The following is a 20,463-nucleotide window of genomic DNA, read 5'->3' as shown; positions in this document are numbered from 1 at the left end:
AGGTTCACCCATAAGTGTTATGTAAGATTACATGAAGTTCCCTAGGGTGTGCCTTCCTGAAGCTCCCTGATGTTGGGGCTTTCCTGCTATGTAACCTTCTTCTCATTTGAAAAAAACACAGTACTACTGAAGTTTGGCTTGCCAAGTGGCACAGTGGTAATAAATCTGCCTGCCAATACAGGAAACATGGCTTCTACCCCTGGGTCAGAAAGATTCTCCTAGAGTTGGAAATGGCAACTCACTCCAGTATTCTCTCCTGGAAAATCCCATGGGCAAAGGAGTCTGGCCGGCTACAGTCCATGGGGGTCACAAAGAATTGACGCAACTGAGTGACTAAGCATGCACTGAAGTCTGTTTTGCTGCACACCTGAATAAAATTATATCCCACTGGCCATTCCATTTTAAAAATTACTCATCTAAACATTAACTAGTTGGGTAACTAATTAAAACAACTGCAGTAAATAACTTGTTAAAGGCACAGTATTTTTTCAGAATTATCTAAGTCAATCACAGACTGTTAAGAATCTTGATAGTACTTGATAAATGTCACTATATATAACATTATAAGTATTCATACTATTTTATTGTATTCTGTTTTTAACATCTAGGGAAACTGAGTTACAGGGCTTCAAGGGCTTATAAAAGATCAGAGATGAGACATTAATTCCAACACTAAAATTAAAGGCTTTCCAGATTCTACTCGTGAGTCTAACCTACCAGACCATAAATTTCTCTTTTAAAAATCATTAAATTACCCTTTAGCTCAAGTGACAGAATAGTTCATTTCAGATACAAGGGTCTTTGGTTCAAGTGCCAAAATGGAAGGATTTGTCATAAAACTGCAAAAAGAAGTTTGATTAAAGAAACTTTAATGAAGATCTGACATTTAATCTGCTCTTTTATTGGATAAGATCTTTAAATATTCTCTCCTTATGAATTCGTTTCATATTCACTTGAATGGTACTTGATCATAGGCATATGACTGTATGATGGTACTAAAAGAAGATAATTAAGCAATATGTTCTGCCAAGGACCTCACCACCCTATAACATCCATCATCCCACTTGGATAGTTAATAACTTGAGTAATGTTGCCATGACATCGTAATGAGAATGTTTCATATCCTACAGATTCTTTGACAATTGGACCTGCTCTAAGGTCAAATGCTGGCAGCTTTATAATAAAACTTTTATATGTTTGCTGTGCCCCTTCTAAGGGATTTCCCCCTGACACAAGTAAAGAAAAATGCCAACAAGACTTAGACGGTCATTAGGTTTTTAAAGACACTTTCTCAGATACCAATTACCTCTGAACACTCTACCACCATGCGTTGAGAAAAAATAATATTGTATTAGCTTGTACAAAGTATCAAAGACAGCTGCATTATCTAGTAACATAGATATAGATATGCTGAAATAATATACTAAGCAATACAGCCATACTTGAAACATCAGTTTTAAAATAAATAGTCCCATAAAACTTACAGTTGAAGATCCAGCAGCATTATTTTTTTTTTCTTTTGCCTTGTGAAGTTTCCAGTTGACTAGAAATTTGTAAAAAGTCAAAGAGATCTCCAAAATAGAAATTCTACTCTAGACTATGTTAAACTCTCACCCAAAGCTTCATCTCAACAGCAACAAAAAAAAATCAAAAGTAAAGAGAAGTCAAAAGAGCAACAGTAAAAATTTGATCTTCTGAATCTAAGTCAATAGCAGAAATGTGTACATGCATGTGTGTGTGTCTGTGTGGCTTTTATTCACATAAGGGTAACAGCAAGAGTCTTAAGAGAAAAACACTTACTCCCATGCTCAAAAAGAAAACGTATTTCCATATTAACAGTACTTTTCAGTGACTAACCAAAACTAAAATAATACAAGTTAATCTGCACTTGTGGCCTTAAATTGGTTTATATAGAGAGGAATCTGAGCCTTTTGTGAACCCTTTGGAAGACAGAAGAGACTAAACTGTATCTTGAGGTTTGGGGAACCCATGGATAGATTTTTGTCCTCAAAGAAGTTCATAGAAAATGCTTTTACGTTGACCCTTAAAGGAATATAATTTACTTTATCAAGACTTTCAATGTTATATTCAACTCTTAAAGTCTCAGGGGACTGAAATCAAATATTAGATCAGATAAAGATATCTGGGAAAAAGGCTTAAACTATACTGCATTTTTACGGTGAGAAAATGAATCACTAAAAACATAATTGTATAAAGGATTTTTCTCCAAAGACCTTAACGGAATAATGACAAGTGAGCATATAAAAGACGCTCCACATTAATGTCACTAGGGAAATGCAAATTCAAACAACAACAAGATACTATTACACAACTACTGTGTGTGCTAAGCCACTTCAGTTGTGTCCGACTCTTTGCAGCCCCATGGACTGTAACCAGCCAGGCTCCTGTCCATGGGATTCTCTAGGCAAGAATACTGGAGTGTGCTGCCATTTCTTTCCTCAGGGATCAAACCCACATCTCTTATGTCTCCTGCATTGGTAGGTGGGTTCTTTACCACTAGCACCACCTGGGAGGCCCTAGTGTGGGTGGGTGGATGTTAGTTGCTCAGTTGTATCCAACTCTTTGCAAACTTATGGACTGTAGCCTGCCAGGCTCCCCTGTCCATAGGATTCTCCAGGGAAGAATAATGGAGTGGGTTACCATTCCCTTCTCCAGGGTATCTTCCAACCCAGGGATAGAACCCAAGACTTCTGCATTGCAGGCAGATTCTTTACAACCTGAGCTACCAGGGAAGCCCTACTAGAAAGGGCAAAATCCAAAACACTGACAACAACAAATGCTAGTGAGAAAGTGAAAGGGTGGAACTGTCATACGTTACAGGTGGGAATGCAAGATGACACAACCACTTTGGAAGACAGTTTGGAGAATACTTACAAAACTAAATGTACTCTCATCATGTGATCCAGTGATCATGCTCCTTGGCATTTACCCAAAGGAACTGAAAACTTATGTCTAAAAACCTGCACATGGATGCTTATAGCAGCTTTATTCATAATTCTCAAAACTTGGAAGCAACAAAGATGTTCTTTAGTAGATGAACAGATAAACTGTGGTATATCCAGACAATGGAATATATTACTCAACACTTAAAAGAAATCAACTATTAAGCTATAAAAAAAAAATCATGGGAGAATCTTAAATGTGTATCACTAAGTGAAAGAAGCCAATATGGAAGGTTATATACCATATGATTCCAACTATATGACATTCTGGAAAAGGCAAAACTATGAAGAGAATAAAAAGATTAGTGAGATGGCAGGGTGGAAAGATGAATAGAGAATAGAGGGCTTTAAGGCAGTGAAAATACTCCACATGATGTTATCATGATGAATATATATCATTACAGTTTTATCCAAAACCCATAGATTGAACAACATCAAAAGTGAACCATAAATCTACCGACTTTGCATGATTTTGATGTGTCAATGTAGATTCATCCTTGGCAAAAAAAAAAAAAAGAGTACCATTCTAGTAAGTGATGATAATGGGGGAGGAGGCTATGCATGTTCAGGGGCAGTGACTAAGTAGGAAATCTCTGAATTTCTTTTTCAGATTTATTGTAAACCTAAAATGTTCTAAAAACATTAAGTCTTTTTTAAAAGTCAAACTAGTCATCCACAGTATTTTCTTCCTGAGCTTAGTTTTATTCATGTCATGGATCATTTTTTCTCTCCAGTTTAAGAGGGAGATTTAAGGAGTTTCTGTTTGTTCTGAAGATTTTGCATGTCTAGAAAGGAATGGGACCGAGCTGGGTCTCTGCGTCTCTGCTTAGATTCCTCACAGCACACACCACAGCGGACAGCGGCTGCTCTCACTTCTCATCCTCCCAGTTCTCATCTGCCCAGTGGCTCCATGCTCCATTAAGACCTTGGCTTCTCATGACAAACCCCAACTTCCAAACACAGCACTTAGCACAATGATCAATAATATGTGTTGAATGAATGTCAGTGAACAGAAATGAAAAATATCTCAAGTCAGTCTCTGAAATTATAAATATATGAAAATGGGTGTAACTTTGAAAGCAAAACTATTAAAAGAAACTAGAATCATTGCTGATAGAAAAAGCCAATCTTTCTAAACACTAGGTAGAACTTTTCACTTTATTTCAACAATCAACACTTCACATGATTTTGAATTTTTACAAATTCCCAGAAGCTTTGGAAAGACACCTCTTTCAATAGAGACAAGTATTTTCCTGTGAAACATATCATGTTTTGACATTTGTCCTTTTTATGAAACATGTATTAGGTTTCTGTTTATTGATTTGATCTCAACACCTCTAAATTGTAAATGAAATACTTTTCCCACATTTGAATTCATATTTTGATCCTTTGTGGATGGGCTTGTATTGGATAATCAGTTTCTTAGCTTATATATAATTTTTTTGTTTTATGTTCCAGGAATTTAGCCCACTTTCAACTTCTTTTCTTTTCCAATATTTTTTAAGATGATGCCAGCTTCAATGTACAGAGAAGAAATGCAAACTTGGGTTCAGAAATTGTTTTTGAATACCTGAGTTTCTTCTTCCTTTATTTTAACTAAGAAATAAACAAAACCCTCCACTTAAATGCTTTGACATGATTGATTCTGTCAGTTAACTCTATCATGAAATAAACTCATCTTTAGAAAATGACAGAATATAAAATAAATGGTGGGGATGCTTATTCTCTGATACTTTTATCAGACCCCAAAGGAATAAGGAGGAAAATAATCTGTGCTTACCTTCCCCTAAAGCAACAGCTGTTTCTCAACAAAAGGAAAGGCCACTGCTCTTGAGTACCTAAACCACCTTAAAATTCTTTCCTGTTCCCATTTTGCTTTTGCTCTGTACTCTAACATTTATAAACTTTCCATATGGCAAAGCAGATGAGGATCCCTCTGGGTATATCTTGTAAATACCAAATGAAATATCATAAGTGATAAAACGTTACAGTTGTCTAATTTGTAATGCCTCAAATGTTTCCTATGGTCTCTCAACTGTGGCCTCATATGTGTAGTTGAAAAACCATCCTTCTTCCTGTTGAACTGGAATAATTTACAGTTTCTTTCCGGAATTTCAACCCTCAATTTAAGCAGTGCAATCAAAGCATCGTATCAGTGGGAACAAAGGAATATTTAACTTGGAAAACACTGAAAGTTTTCTTTATCAGGTGACTGGATACAAAATAAACCAACACTAAGGAGAAATTTTGGGGCTTCGCAGGTGGTTCACTGGTAGAGAATTCACCTGTCAATGCAGGAGACACTGGTTCAATCCCTGGGTCGGGAAGATCCCCTGGAGAAGGGAATGGCTACTCACTCCAGTATTCCTGCCTGGAGAATTCTATGGACAGAGGAGTCTGGTGGGCTACAGTCCATGGGGTCGCAAAGGATCAGACACGACGGAGTGACTAACACACACTAATGAGCATTGTCTCTCTTTTCAGTGAGTTTTCTCATCCAAGCAAAGTGGAAAATTGAAATGGTTCAGATGGAAACAGATATTTTGCTTAAATTATCTGGAAAACATCTTATAATTTGCTTTGCTATGATCATGTAGACTTTGTCTCTATGTTCTAAAGGCTTTTGGATCATTTCAATTATTTTAATCCCTTGTAATACAAATTATCAGTTCTCTTTTAGAAATTAAAAAACTGGTACACTTGTTCTTTCATTTAGCACATATTTTTTAAGGTATAGATTTCACTAAACACGGAGAATTAAATTCAGTTCCCACCCAAAAGACACACATAACAGATTTTAGCATAAAACGTATAAACAGCAGCACGTTCTGTGGCTATACTAATGCTATAGATATATAGTTTGCTAATTCTTCTAATACTAACAGAGATTTGTGGGCACATGGAAGCCTAGAGAGGCTGGTCTGTGCCACAGTCAGATGAGAGAATAAAGCCAGTCGTTCACAGATTTCACCAGTGCTATGTGTAAGTTAGAGAATTGGTGGTCACTTTAGAAACTCATTCATTTTCATTGGACACATGCCATCCCCTGGTGAAATGGGCTCTAGTCAAATGCCTGTAAACCTTGGATCACACCTACAATGGCTCCCTACTGACCAAGGTCAAAACCTACTCAACCGGTCAAAACACACAACACTTCAAAATACAACCCACTATCTCCACAACTGTGCCACTATTCACCTCAACTAACCCTCTGGACCAGAACAGCCTGCTATTTTCTCTAGAATATGCTGTGCTCTTTCCTCCACATGCCCCTTTGGGAGGAGATTTTTGCAGAGGAAAAAAATATGCTACACAGAAACAACTTGGCTGAACTTCTAGTTCTCTTGGACTTTTCATTACTGGCGGTGCCTCATTCCTCAGTGTCGGGTTTAAGTCCTACGTACTTGGTCAAGCCTGTCCAGCCTCCATAGTCCTCACTGTTCTGTCTCCTCAACGAGGTGGCACTTGTCTGCTCCATTTGTTTGGAATGTAACGTGTGTCATGGCCTGCCATCTGTGTATGTGTGTGTGATGTGTACCACAACATATGCAGGAAGTTATTAAACACACATTTATATTATATATATATATATATGTTTATATGTATATATTTCTATGAGTACATGCTAAGTCACCACAGTTGTGTCTGACTCTTTGTGACCCCATGGACTGTAGCCTGCCCAGCTCCTCTGTCCATGGGATTCTCCAGGCAAGAATAGTGGAGTGGGTTGCCATGCCCTCTTCCAGGGGATCTTTCAAACCCAGGGATTGAACCTGCGTCTCTTAGGTCTCCTGCATTGGCAGGCAGGTTCTTTACCACTAGGACCACCTGGGAAGCCCTATATATGCATACTTACAATTATTATTGTGCATTAACACACTGTTAAATGTATTAATATTTTATATAATTTCATTATACATTGTTTATAATTAATATATATGTTATATCATAAAAAATACAATATAGTTATAATAAAATTAACACAATGAGATTGATGAATATATTTATATTTTGTATGATACATGTGCATTTATATTTGTATATAATATATTAGATATATACATTGTATAGATATACACAAATATATATATAAGAATATATATTCAAAATGTACATATTCAAGATATTACACATTCCAAGATATTGTGTACAAGATTATATTCTTTGTATAGAAGAATATAAACAGTATAGCACAGGGAGCTCAGTCCAATGTTCTGTGACAACCTAGGGGGATGGATGCAGGAGGGTGGGAGGGAGGCTCTAGAGGGAGAGAATATATGTATACTTATAGTTGATTCACATTGTTGTATGGCAGAAACCAATACAACATTGTAAAGCAGTTATCCTCCAATTAAAAATTTAAAATAAATAAATAGAATATGTATAAGAATATATAGCCACAGACAACAGGTATATATAATCTTTTTTATCCTGCCAGGTCATAAACTTCCTGTTCTAATACTTCTTTTGTACATCAAGTACATTTTTCATGAAAGATGGTTAGCAGCAGCATAAGGAATGAAAGGAGGGCACAAGGAAACCACACTTGGGACCGCTGGCAGCTGCATGACAGTATTTAAACAATTTCCTACCTCCTGCCTGCTTGGCCCATGGTTCTACTGATCCGGGATTCCAGGAGGCTGTCGATTATCCTGAGGATGTTCCCACCCCTGCTTCCTAAAGGGCAAGAAGTTAGAAAAGAAAGCAGATGTGGAAGTAGCATGTAAATGACCTCTCCACAACTAATCAGGGTATGGAAAATAGAAAAGGAGCATTTTAAGAGTTCAAATTGAAGTAGAATGGGATTGTCACAGTGTGAATATTGTTCACACGTAAGATGTTTTAAAAAACACTTGTGACCAAAGAAAAGTTAACCAAGGAGTTGAACTAAAAATTCTCAGATAAACAATCTTATAATCTGTTAAAGTAACTCAGATTAAAGCACATTGTGAAATGCCTATCAAATTACTGAGTGATTTACTTTTTAGTGATAGTGGTCAATATTGACCATGGTGGAGCAGTCATTCTCTGGTAGCAGTGTATCTTGGTAGAACCATTTCATGAAAAACCTTGGTAGCAAATTTAAAGACTGAAAATCAGTATAATATCAGATTCAGTATTCTTCCTTCTAGAAATCTAGTCTAAACAAACTCAGACCAAAACTTATACAAAGGAGGTCTCTACATTTTTTGTAACAGCAAAATTTGAAAACAACCTAAATGTTGAAAAACAGAAAACTGATCGAGTATGGCCCATTTGGTGGTGAATAACTATGTGACAATGTAAAATGTTAGTCTGGGGACTTCCCTGACTGCCCAGTGGTTATGACCCCATGCTTCCAGTGCGGGAGTGTGGGTTTGACTCCTGATCAGGGAACTAAGACCCCTCCCCACCCCATGCTGCGTGGCACACCAAAAAAAAAAATTTTTTTTAAGTTAGAACAAACAAAACAAAAATGCTAGTTTTAAGGAATATTTATAACATGGAAATTTTCACAATATCATGTCAAGGTAGAAAACATATAAATATGTCTATGTTGTATTCCCATTCTATTTGAAAATATGCACAATAAAACATCCTAGAGGAAACAGACCAAAATGTTAAAGATAGAAATAGAGTTTTTCCTTTGCGTTTCATATTTTCCAACTTCTTTACAATTGAGCATGTTGTAATAATCCAAATAAAGGTCAAGATACTCTTTAAAATAATAGTTCCAAAGGAATACTAGATCTCTGGAAAAAATAATTTGTAACAGAAGTTTCAAAATAGCTGGTTATTAAAGAGGTCATTTTACATAAAATGCTTACAACTAATGTCAAGGGCAGCTCCTGTTGAGAATAGATCCACTTTCTCTCTAATTTAGGAAATTCAGTGAAAGGAAGCCCCTTTCTGACTTCAGAAAACCCACATTAATTTGACCCCTTAATTGTTCCTACCCTGCCCTTTATAAAACAGAAGTGAGAGTGTTGCTAGTAAAAGCCAAAGACTGTCAAAGCAATCCACCGAGGGCTTTCACTAACAGCAGAAACATGAAAGATTCGTAGTGTAAGTTTAAATAATCTGGTTTGATTATAAGGAAATAACCCAGTGAAGTGTGTGCATAAGATTAAAGTTAGGGTAAGATCAAATATGTTAAGAATTTACTTAGAAAAAGAACCAGTATGAACTTGTACGTGTTTATTTGTTTAAACCTGGTCTTCATATATTTTTAATGTATGATGCAATTGCTGCCACTGACTAGTTGTGTGACCTTGGCAAGTCCTTTCATTTCCTTGTGTTTTGATTTCCTCCAAGGCAGTGAAGAACAATGCTAGTTAAGAACGTGATCTCCAGAGCCAAACAGTCTGCATTGTGGTTCTGCTGCCTTCCAGCTCTTTGGTCACAGAAGATAAATAACCCTCCCCAGGCCTAAGTTTCTAACTGTAAAATGAGGATAATAATAACTACTTTATCAAGTTAAAAGAAATATATGAGTTAATGCAGGTAAAACACTGACAGCAGACCAAGTGTTTTATGTGTTGTGTTCTGATGCCCAGGCATGCTGACTCTTTGCGACCCCATGGACTATAACCCACTAGTTCCTCTGTCCATGGGATTCTCCAGACAAGAATACTGGAGCAGGTTGCCATGCCCTCCTCCAGGGGATCTTCCCGACCCAGGGATCAAACCCACATCTCTTAAGTCTCCTGCATTGGCAGGCGGGTTCTTTACCACTAGCGCCACCTGGAAAGCTTTTCACCTTTAAAATTAAAGGCTTAGGCAAGATCTGCAAGTTCTCTGTCAGTTCTAAAATTTCCAAATTTAAAGAATTCAAATTACTGATTGAGGCGATCATGTTTATATCATTTAATAAGTAATTACATTTCTATTTTTAATTTTAAAATGAGGGTATCTGTTTTTATATTGGTAAAAAGATTAAGCTTAGACTGTAAAAGGATATGCCTTAGTACATAAACCAAAAAAGAACCAAGGAACCACTATTTTCTGATGGTAAAGTAGCCAAACTACAGACAAAGGAAGTTAAAAGACATAGCCTCACTGACTGACTTTATAAATCTAGCATTTTGAAAATATCATTACCCTAAAACTGGCTTACTGAACAGACCAAAAGTTTAGGTCCAGTTATGTGAATATTCTCTTTATTGTGCCTTCATACCTCAGAGATACAGTTTCAGTTCCAAAAAGCTATCTAACCAATGAAAACCTATTCCTGGCTGGCCAGTAATATAGGGAACCATTTGGCACATACAAGATACCATGTATATCTTTGGCCACAATCACCCTTGTGACATTAAAATATCTTCAACATGTTTAAATTGTTAATCAGATATTTAATTTGACTAAATATTGTTGATAAATTATAAGCACACTCCAGTTAACTTCTTTCATGCCTTATTTGAACTACCCCCAAGCAATAACTATAAGACATGGTGATTGGATTCATGTTCTTTTGCTGAACAAAGCTGCCAAAACTTTACTAGATGCTTAACAAGAATAAAACAGGGTATTTTAAAAGAACTGGAAACAATCAAATATTTACTTTGGCAAAAAAAAAAAAAAACCTTTTTACCCAAAACATTCATGGAGTCTTAAATTCAAAGTAAGTTATGTCTTTGGTGTCTTAGCTCCCTTCTTCTCCCATCCTCCCCCAGGCCCTGCCCACCCTCCAGGCCCCCAGTACAAACACACTTTTAATAACATGACAATAAGAGGAGGCAGAAAATAAAAACGAACGTTGAAATATGTCATCTCAATACTAACAACACATGTTAGTCCAGAGAAAATCAGATAGTGGAGACTACACGGCACTGCTACCTTTCAAATGTGAGACTCCATCATCACGGATGATGAACCTGAAAGATGACGCTTCCCACAGCCAAAGAGAACACCAGGAAACAATCAGAGTCTCCAGGGAGCACAGTGAGCTTCTTGCCGCATGAATCTGTCTCAAAGCCCTTCATACTCCAAGCACAGAAACATTTAGTAAAGGACAAGAATAAAAGGGAATGGTACCAGGATTTGATGGTCCATTCTGTCATCTGGCTCTTCTTTTTGCAATCAGTTCAAATATGGGATGAGAAACTCTACTTGCTTTTTTTGCAAATATCAGTATGAAAAAGCAGGAAAACAGACACATTTCTCTCCAGGCTCTCAGAAGGGCTGGCAATGACATTGTGATCAATTACTCAATGAAAAAGGTACACTTTGTGGCTCAGCATTTCTGAGAACCAAGTCGCAGAAATATTTTCTGAAAGAAATCACAGAGGGGGAGTGTGAGTCAATTATAGAGCTCGAAAGATATCACAGCCTCAAAAATGTTTTTGAGCATCAAAACAAGAGACACAACAGTGTTACTGAAAGCTTCGGAGTACAGTCCTGATTCTGAAAGATGTACGTAATATATAAGCTGTAGTGTGAGATTGGCATGCCTGTATCTATGATTAAATTAACTATTTCCCAATGGACCACAGCATTCTAAGAATTAAATTACAAAAGCTTCCATAAAAGCAAGTTGTTTACATTTCTGATATGTCATTGTCTTTGCCTCTGAAAATAGAACAGCTAATTCATAAATTCCTAATAACAGAAATTTCTAAGACTACAAACTTAGATAGCCTCAAACATAGCTTATATCAGTTCAGATCCATTAAAAAAAGAGGGTTCTAGCCAAAGTGAAATTGGAGAAAGCATGAAATAATTGGAGGTAATAAAACAGAGTACTCTTCTCAGACTTTTGGACAAGGGAAATTCCTTTCTATTCTGTAAAGATAATGAGAAAATGGGAAGACCAAAAAGCCCCTCTGATTCCCATGCTTGAAGTTGACTGTGGATCCTGCAAGCAAACTGTGCTCTGAAAGAAATTACAGCAGGCTAGCAGTTCATCCAAAAATGAAGAAAAAGAATGTACTACTTAAGACGATGATATCAAGACCTCAGAAAATCTAGTATATTAGCATATATATATGGAATCTAGAAAAATGGTACTGATGAACCTATTTTCAGAGAAGGAATAGAGATGCAGATATAGAGAACAGACTTGTGGACACAGTGAGGGAAGGAAAGAGTGGGACGAATGGAGAAAGTAGCATTGACACATATATAGTACCTTGTGTAAAATAGATCACTGGTGAGAAGTTGCTACGTAACACAGGGAGCTCAGCCTGGTACTCTGTGATGACCTAGAGGGGTGGGAGGGGAGTAAAGGAAGGAGGCTCAAAAGGGAAGTGATGTGTGTATGGCTGATTTGAGTTGTTGTATGGCAAAAACCAACACAACATTGTAATTTTCCTCCAATTGAAAAACAGATAAATAAGACCTCAGAAGACATTCTTCATACAAAATATGCATACTCAAAAGTACAAAAGTAAAAATGACTACATGGGCTCAAGAGAGAAATCCTGAGGACCAATTTCAGGAAGAATTTTGTATCAACTAGGCTTATGAATATAAACATAGAGAAAGAAAGAGAATAAAAGAGGTAGGACAAAAATGTACTTAAATAATTCAGAGAGAAGAAAAATTAGCCAAGGGAAGTGTAAAAGAGAGAAATAAGGTGAGGAACCAGCACTCTGAAAATAATAACACTGAAATTCGAGGAAGTTGAAATGCATGTCCAAATACAATGGATACGAGAAAAGATGGGAACATTAGAGAATTAAATACAGGAGACAATTTAGAAGTTAACTTCACCCTTTGATTTCATAGTTATGTTGGTTGCCTTTAAAAGTTCCATAAACATGCCCATGCAACTGCTCATTCTAAATTCTAACTTTATGAGACAGAGGTAAATGAAAATAAATTAATCCAGAAGTTATTTAAGATAATATATTACAGTGGACACAGCCAAAAAGCTATATCTAAAGTACAGAAGGATATGTGATTATGGTGAACCTGAAGCATCAAGAAAAGTTTGGATTATTCTCTGCTTACCAAGGCAGAAAAATGTATCATATAGTTTTAAAATGTCAATTAAAAATAGTTGGAAAAAAGCATCAATACTTAGAGTTAAGACGCAAATAGAAAAATACATCATCTCTGCATGTTGTTCTTTTCAGCCGCCCAGTTGTGTCTGACTCTTTGCAACCCACGGACCACAGCACTCCAGGCCTCCCTGTCCCTCACCAACTCCCGGAGCTTGCCCAAGTTTATGTTCATTGCATCAGTGATGCTGTCCAGCCAGCTCATCCTCTGACGCCCTCTTCTCCTTCTGCCCTCTCTTTCCCAGCATCAAGAACGTTTCCAATGTGTCGTTTGTGCACATCAGATGACCAAAATATTGGTGCTTCAGCTTCAGCATCAATCCTTCCAGTGAATATACTGGGTTGATCTCCCTTAAGATTGACTGGTTTGATCTCCCTACTGACCAAGAGACTTCCAGGAGTTTTCTCCAGCACCACAGTTCAAAGGCATCGATTGTTTGGCGTTCTGTCTTCTTTATGGTCCAGCTCTCACAACCACCGAGACCACTGTGAAGACCTTGACTATATGGACCTTTGTTGACAGAGTAATGTCTCTGCTTTTCAACACACTGTCTAGGTTTGTCATCGCCTTCCTGCCAAGAAGCAATCATCTTCTGATTTCGTGGCTGCAGTTACCATCCGCAGTGATTTTGGAGCCCAAGAAGAGAAAATCTGTCACTACTTTCACCTTCTCCCCTTCTATTTGCTATGCATTAATGGCATGGAAATGTTATAGGTACTCAAACTCTGTAAGTGAGAACTTTTGTATTCTGATAAAGTGTTTTCATTGATAGAAGTCAAGGTGTTTCTTATATTTAGTACTATATGTATGTGAGTATAATTACCTTACACACACTTAATGTTATATATCTATAGTATAGAAGAAAGACATAAACACAATAACTTTAAATTACCAAGGGCTCCCAACTAGTGATTAGAGGGGGAGGGGTTAGAGAGGGTGGATATTAGGAGGGGAAGTGATAGTATTTTGACATAAGAAATATGTTGAAATGATAAGTAATATTAAGGGGAAGTTCTTAATAAGCTATATTTATTATCTTGCAATGCAGAAGACCTGGGTTTGATCCCTGGGTCGGGAAGATCCCCTGGAGAAGGGAAAGGCTACCCACTCCAGTATTCTGGCCTGGAGAATTCCATAGACTGTATAGTCCATGGGGTTGCAAAGAGTCTTACACGACCAAATGACTTTCACTTTCACTTTTCATTATCTTGAATAGAAAAAGGATGCAAATATTCATAAAGGAGGAGCCACTCTCATAACAAAGTGCTATGTTCCAGGCAGTACTGTGACACTTTTAAACCTATCCTCAGCAGGGGTTGCGTTTTTTCATTTTTCATGTGCTATGCTCTTAAAGACATTACCACTCTCCTATTCTACCTGGCCCCAGAGGACTGGCAGGGCAAGAGGACAAAACAAATAGAAACAGGTAGCCTCCATCTTTCTCTCTCTCTTCTCTTTCCCTTTTCAGCAAAGCATTCAGACTCTTGACCATACACTACCATTCACAGGTTTGACATAGCCTCAAAGACTGATCACAGCCAAGCCCACTAAATGCTGCATTATGCTCTGTACAATGAAAAAATGTAAAAATATGCTTAAACTTATACAAATCTTATACTCAGGGTAGATATTATCAGGAGTAGTATTCCAAGTCAGTGATAACACATAGTAAGTTATATCTGCATTTTATTTATTTACATTTTACTTGTTTACATTGTTTCTAGTGTTCCAGTATTGCAAGGAATATTTGCATTAGTATCAGAATTGGTGTTTAGTATTCCCACTATAATTCTCTTACAATGACCAAAGCCAGAGTTTCAGAGTCGATCAGACATTTCTGTGTCTATATCTGGATCTGCTGCTTTGGATGTAGTCCACAATGTGGACTTAAAGCAGGTTATTTTGTCTCTTAAGTTCTTCATCAGTTTTCACATCTGATTTTAGCTCATGCAGTTGTAGTAAGAATTAAATAAGATAATCAAAAGACAACATTATGGCTGTTACCTAGTATAGATGAATCTCATAATGGTTAGGGTTTTTTTTTTTTTTTTTGATGCAGTATTCTAAATTGCACAATAGAAGAACCACTCTGATATTCTTGTGGGATTTTGAGCAATGGCTCCCTAGTGAAAGATAAACTGTTATCAGTAGTTAGGATGCTTGGGAAAGTAAGATGGAAGCTTAACTTGAAAGAAAGTTGTGCAAAAAATCCCCATAGTGGAAAAACAAGACCAGAGAAGCAATTGCTAATTAGCAAGCAGGCAGTGCAATGATGTATTGTGAGTGTCAAAAACAAAGCAGCAAAGTCAGGACTATTTTTGCTGTGGAGATAGCCAGGTTTCAGGAAGGCCATGTTTCCCAGTAATTTAATCTGAAAGATATAAATCATGACTGAAAAGCTTCTTGCATCAGTAATAGAGAGAAACACCTACATTCTAGCAAGGTTTCCATGATAAAAGACAGGTTTCCATACATATGAGATCAGGAAAAACAATTATCAATCAAAGATAACCCACTGGATACCTGTTTGAAGTGAAATTGGAGGTCAGCAAAGGCAAAAAAGAAAAAGAGAGAGAGAGGGAGCTGTATTGTCTCTGATTTTAAGGAGCTCATCACTAGAAATTCTGTTTTACAAAGTTTCAGCTGTATGTGATTTTGAAACATTAATGATTTAATGCCTGCCAGACAAAGAAAGAGAAAAGATGTCAGAAATCAAAGACAGATATAACTGTATCATCAGCATAAAAATGGAGGCTGACATCATAATGATAAAAAAAATCAGTCCAGGGCAAAAACACGCAAACTAAAATAATGGGCAAATGCAGAACCACACAGTGCTTTGGAAGAATACACCTGGCAGTTGATGAGAACAGGATGATATATATCATCTGATAGCCAGAGAATTAGGAGTTCAGAGAGCACAAAATCAGGAGCCCCCAAATGATCTTTTGCTATGCAAATAATACTCAGTATGCATCCAAATTCACTTTCTAAATCAGAATGATCTGTCATTTCTCCATGTTGCAGCGTGCAGTTTAACCACGTTACCCAACCAACGACCATCTGGGGCTATTTGAGCATAAAATAATCTTGGCCTTGACTCATCATTCCTACATCATTCAAGACCAGTTAAGTCTTGAGAACCCTTGAAGTCCCAATATGCATTCAATGACTGGTCACTGAGCATCTGTTAAGCCTAAACAATGGAGTTAAGTGTTATGGAGAAATAAAAAGGTTAAACTGAAAAAAAAAAAAAGGTTAAATTGTACACAACTACTAGACTATCAGTTAGTTACTTACTAAACAGTTCCTTTCCTGAGAGCCAAGAACAGATTTTATTTGTTTTTGTTGTTCAGTCGTTCAGTCATGTCTTACTCTTTACAACCCCATAGACTGCAGCACGCCAGTCATCCCTGTCCTTCACTATCTCCAAGAGTTTGCTCAAACTCATGTCCACTGAGTCAGCAATGCCATCCAACCATCTCATTCTCTACTGCCCCCTTTTCCTCCTACCCTCCATCTTGCCCAGTATTCAAGGTCTTTTCCGATGAGTTGGCTCTTCACATCAGGTGGCCAAAGTATTGGAGCTTCAGTTTCAGCATCAGTCCTTCCAATGAATATTCAGGGTTGATTTCCTTTAGGACTGACTGGTTTGATCTCCCTGTAGTCCAAGGGACTCTTAAGAGTCTTCTCTAGCACCACTGTTCGAAAGCATCAATTTTCGGTGTTCAGCCTTCTTTATTTATTTTATTAAATCTCTGGAGTCATCAGAATCAATTCCCTGGCAAAATCTCAACTAAGATTAAATGGGGAATGAAGAAAAGTAGGGAGGAGATGAAAGATAAAGAGGAAAGGAAGGAAAAGTGGAGAAAAGGGAAGAAGTAAGTGACATCTCCATCCTCAACTCTAAAATCTGAATGGGAATATTAATCTATTTATATATGGCAATCAAAACAGACACGCTGAACTAGCCAGGGCAACACTCACTTGCTGCTATAACAAACAGCCCCCAAATTTCAGTGACTGAGCATAATAAAAGTTCAAGTCTCGATTATGCAAACTCATGGCTCTCTTCTAAGGGATAACTCGGAGATCTGATCTGCTTTCATGTTACACATGATTGCAATACATGACTCCCTAGGTAACCACGTAAGGAAAGAGATTGGTATATATCAATTCTGCCTACATAGCATTGGCCAGATCACAGTCATATGCTACTAACATACGCATGCTATGCTACTAACATAGCCTCATAGAGGCTAAGAAAAGTAGTATTTGTATGTTTCCAAGAAGAAACAGATGAGAGAGCAGCTAGGCAGTCTCTGCCATACATGTTACAAAGCAGTATATGAACCAAATGAGCAAATGGGGAAGGCTGCATTAAAAATATGGGATTGAACATAAGGAAAAGAGGCACTTCAGGCAGAAGGAATCAAATGATCAAGAGCTCACAGGAGAAGAGGGCAGAGGGTGCTTAAGAACAAAGGATTTGACAGGTCTTGCTGGAGCAGATTTTTTTAGGAACTGAAAAGAATAAGAGAAGATCAAATAAGTAAATTAAAAAGATTGGGGAGGATACTTAATGCCAACTAAGGAGTTTTGACTTTTCTTTTCAGGTTATAAAAATCTTTGTACATAGCTCCGAGCTAAGAACAGTGCAGAGTGTGAAGGGTATGCACACCAAGAAGAACTGAAGAGAAGAAACTACTGCAACAGGACAACCAGCAGGCCATGTTCACAAGAACTGGTATCAAAAATAAGACACAAACTGAAAATGGTGTAGCCTATGCTAAGCTCCACATCACCAAACTGAGACTTAATCATAGCTTCAGCTCTCACAGAAACAGAATCTTAAACCAGACACCCAGGAGTCACCTGATCAGTACTAGTTAGGTCATCTGCCTGGATAGACCCCCTGCCACATCCTAAAAAAAATAACTTGCAAAAAAAAAAACAGCCCACTTTTTGTCTGGTCTAGCTTTCTTGTTCCTACTTACTCCCTTCTGTCTGTAAAAGCTTTTCATTTTGAACAGCTCCTCAGAACTCCTTTCTGTCTGCTAGATGGGATACTGCTTGATTTGAATAGATTTTTGCTCAAATAAACTCTTCAATGTTTCATATGCCTCAGTTTATCATTTAACACCAGGTACAAGACTGGGTTCTAATACTGGACCGTCTGTATGAATTTGGACAGGTTCTTCAAATTCTTTGCTTCTCAGCTTATTCATCTGTAAAATGAGGAGAATATTGCTTATTGTATTAGAAAGTCATGTGGGTCAACTTTGAAAATATGTGAGAGAAGAGTAAAGCAACATTAAGACCTATGCGCCTATGCAGTCATGGTGGGGCAGCAAAACGAGGCATCAAGTGTGGTGCTGTGGAAACGGAAATCAAAGGCAGGGCAAAAGGCTACATTAACAAGACTTGGAAACACAAAGACGTGGCAGATGTAGGGCAGAAAGGAAGCAAAATCTAGTTTTGAATGTAGGAAACCGAGACAATAATAGCATCCATAAAAGGAGTAAGGTAGTTGAGTGAGGACCCGTTTAATGGGAGGACCGAGAGTTAAAATTGGGGCAAATCAATCTGAACTGAAGGCAAGAAACCAAGTGTCTTTAGAAAACAAGAAACAGTTCAAGAAGTGACTATCACTTAAAATCAATTTGGAATCCATTCACATAGAGTTAAAACAAGTGAAGCAAACACTGCAATCCCTTTTATAATTTTGAATTACTTTAATCTAGATTTAAATTGGTCTTCCCTCGTGGTTCAGCTGGTAAAGAATCTGCCTGCAATGCAGGAGACCTGGGTTCGATCCCTGGGTTGGGAAGACCTCCTGGAGAAGGGAATGGCTACCCACTCCAGTATTCTGGCCTGGAGAATTCCACGGACTGTATAATCCATAGGGTTGCAAAGAATCAGACACGACTGAGTGACTTTCACTTTTTTAACTATACACAAGAATTAAAAATCTAAGTGAGTATCAGCATTCAAAGAAAAAATGAATTACAATGGAAAGGAACAGCCATTGTCCAAATATACTTGAGAAGCAGAAAACCAAACTAGTCCTCAAGCCTTTTCTCCAGCAAAACGTTTGTTTACATAATTAGCTCCAATGTACATAGCTTAGTCCTTGCTCTAGTTTCTGTAGAGCTTTGCAGAACCCCAGGAGACTCTTTCAGATTTCTCCTTTTCCATCACCTCCCAATGCCACCCACCTTCTTTGGAGGCTTTCCAATTTGGGTGGAAAATGCTGCCCAGGCCTGCAGTTTCTCCACTGTGTCTGGCGGTCTGATTTATTCCCTCTATTACTAACGTGCTCCAGGGCTGGGAGGAGGCCAGGGGGAATCACGGACACAAAGGGAACCTCATAATATACAGAGGGGTCTCTAGGACAGAGCAGTATCTCCAGGGCAAGAGAGGCAAACCTCTACTTGGAATCACTGGTTTCTGGAAATTCTAGTTAATGACAGAGCTGAGTGGTGTAATCTGTACAGGGTTGAAAATAAAACTAAATGAAACAGAAACAAAAAAGAAAGCAATGAAAGTGAAATGCAGAAAAAGGGGGGTGGGGAGTAGATTCACAAAATTCTGTAAACTCTTGTTAAGCCTCTAAATTCTGAAACACTCAACAAAACAAAACTTCTTCACAGCTATATGTGCCTCAGGCTTATTTCCTAATCCAAGGCTGTAATGGAATCAAGTTAGTGAAAACCTACAATGGGAAAGTGAAGCGCAATGCAAATAGATCTCTTACTCTGGAGCTAATTTATCGCCTAAGACATTGCAAAAATTCTCTTTTCACTGACTCCAAATATCATCTCCATGGATGCTTGGTATCAAACTGTGAAATGGGCATTGTAGACATGAAAATCAACTATTAATTTCAGAAGAGTGAAAGCAACTGAGCTACTCTGCATAAACCACTTTACACAGTGCCTGGCACTTTCCTTCTCTCCACTGTAAGGACGATATGGAAGATGAACAGCTTGCCCTAACAAGCATGCATTCAAATGAGAGGCTCTCTCAGCCTTCCTCTCAGCTTCCTCTGGCTAAAGTATCTAGTGGACATATATGCCCTGGCATCTACTCTAAAAGGAGCCATCGCAGGCTGAATTTTGCAGGATGCTGAGCAGACCAGCCAAGAGCTGGGGCAGGGAGTATCATTCAGGGTGGTCTGGAGCAGAGGAAAATAGAGTGGCTGTATCCAAGCCATGTCAGATTATGACAGGTGGCATCCAAACCAAAGAAATAAACCAAAGACCAGTACCACGTCCAAAGGCAGGCAAGGTGCTGGCGAATGGCAGGTGAGTTCAAGACCGGGCGCCAATAGAAATAGGAGTATAACCAGGGCAGGCTGGAAGCAGAGTGAAGAAGGTCCTGAGCAGTGGCTGAGAACACTGCTGCTACCACTTCCACTTGCCTTCATTTCTCAAGGGTACAAAGATACGGGGTCAGGGCAGATGCAATGGGAACATGTGTCTGCAGCCCTGTGGCCAGCCTGTCCTCATGCCCCTGT

At 38.0% G+C, this 20,463-nt stretch overlaps 1 long non-coding RNA gene across 7 annotated transcripts in view; it reads right to left on the bottom strand.

Annotated features, from left to right (window-relative positions):
* LOC145518087 (uncharacterized) overlaps positions 1 to 20,463 on the bottom strand; it is an 854,536-nt gene that overhangs the window by 568,002 nt on the left and 266,071 nt on the right. The window contains exons 1-2 of one of the 7 annotated variants that reach the window (XR_014062591.1): positions 10,779 to 10,862; positions 7,556 to 7,640 (exon numbers count right to left, since the gene is read on the bottom strand). The exons of the other annotated variants lie outside the window; for them this stretch is intronic. This is a non-coding gene — a long non-coding RNA (uncharacterized LOC145518087). Of the gene's footprint in view, positions 1 to 7,555; positions 7,641 to 10,778; positions 10,863 to 20,463 lie in introns of those variants that run through there. 7 annotated transcript variants of the gene reach the window in all.

Source organism: Giraffa tippelskirchi, chromosome 8 (assembly GCF_054371585.1).
Source record: "Giraffa tippelskirchi isolate mGirTip1 chromosome 8, T2T-mGirTip1v1.2.pri, whole genome shotgun sequence".
In the NCBI taxonomy this organism is placed as follows: Eukaryota; Metazoa; Chordata; class Mammalia; order Artiodactyla; family Giraffidae; genus Giraffa; species Giraffa tippelskirchi.
Note: the sequence above shows the minus strand (reverse complement) of the source record. Positions and strands in the feature narration are given on the sequence as shown.